The following is a 1363-nucleotide window of genomic DNA, read 5'->3' on the forward strand; positions in this document are numbered from 1 at the left end:
CAGGAGGACATTCAGGACCTCTGGACTCATCACCTGAAGAAAAATAAAACTTAAACATGTTTCTGAGGGAAATTTCAAAATAAAGTTTATTTAAATTATTCTGACTTCAGTCTGATGACATCAAATTAAATCTGGTTTTACATCATTTGTCCACATGAGGGCGACGGTGTTCCCCTCTGAATCCAGAACTGAACTGGTTCTTCAGAACCCCAGAGGAAAACTGGACCAGAGCCTCCAGAACCAAACGGTCCAGAACCAAATTCTGTGAAAAGTTTTTACATTTCTGATAAATCAAACCAAACATTTTATCAAAACAAATTCTACTTTTTTCATTTATTTCATGTTTGAAAATGTATCAAAGTTTACAGAAAATTTAACTTTTAAAAAACATCGAAAAGGTTCTGATGCCTGAAGAACCAGAACCTGCCGACCCGTTCTCCACAACCTACAACAAACTTTAAATAAAGTTCTGAATAAATTAATCTGCAACTTCCTGACCCACATCGGAGGAAAAACAGGAGGTGAACCGGGTCGGGCCGAGTCCAGAACCGAGCCGGGTCAGAGTCCAGAACCATCAGAGGAAAAACAGGAAGTGAACCGAGCCGGGTCAGAGTCCAGAACCGAGCCGGGTCAGAGTCCAGAACCATCGGAGGAAAAACAGGAGGTGAACCGGGTCGGGCCAAGTCCAGAACTGAGCCGGGTCAGAGTCCAGAACCGAGCCGGGTCAGAGTCCAGAACCATCGGAGGAAAAACAGGAGGTGAACCGGGTCAGGCTGAATCCAGAACCGAGCCGGGTCAGAGTCCAGAACCATCAGAGGAAAAACAGGAGGTGAACCGAGCCGGGTCAGAGTCCAGAACCGAGCCGGGTCAGAGTCCAGAACCATCGGAGGAAAAACAGGAGGTGAACCGGGTCAGGCTGAATCCAGAACCGAGCCGGGTCAGAGTCCAGAACCATCAGAGGAAAAACAGGAGGTGAACCGAGCCGGGTCAGAGTCCAGAACCATCAGAGGAAAAACAGGAGGTGAACCGCGTCGGGCTGAGTCCAGAACCGAGCCGGGTCAGAGTCCAGAACTGAGCTGATGAAATGTGGCACAGAGACCAGCAGGAATGTTTGACCCGGTTCTGACCAGCAGGAGGCGACATGAAGAACTCTGGTTCTGTTTCAGCTGCCAGCTCTTCTCTGTGCAGCCTGGTCCTGGTAGTGGTCTCAGGTTCTGGTTCTGATCCATCTGATCCTTGGAGCATAAATCAAACTTTACATAAGAACAGTTTTTATTCCTCAGCTCCTTGGTTCTGATGGGAAACAATAAAAATTTTAATTAAAGATAAAATTACAAGAATTTCCTCCAGCACCGACCCGACC

This window comes from Austrofundulus limnaeus, unplaced genomic scaffold, assembly GCF_001266775.1.
Source record: "Austrofundulus limnaeus strain Quisiro unplaced genomic scaffold, Austrofundulus_limnaeus-1.0 Scaffold1447, whole genome shotgun sequence".
Classification (NCBI taxonomy): Eukaryota; Metazoa; Chordata; class Actinopteri; order Cyprinodontiformes; family Rivulidae; genus Austrofundulus; species Austrofundulus limnaeus.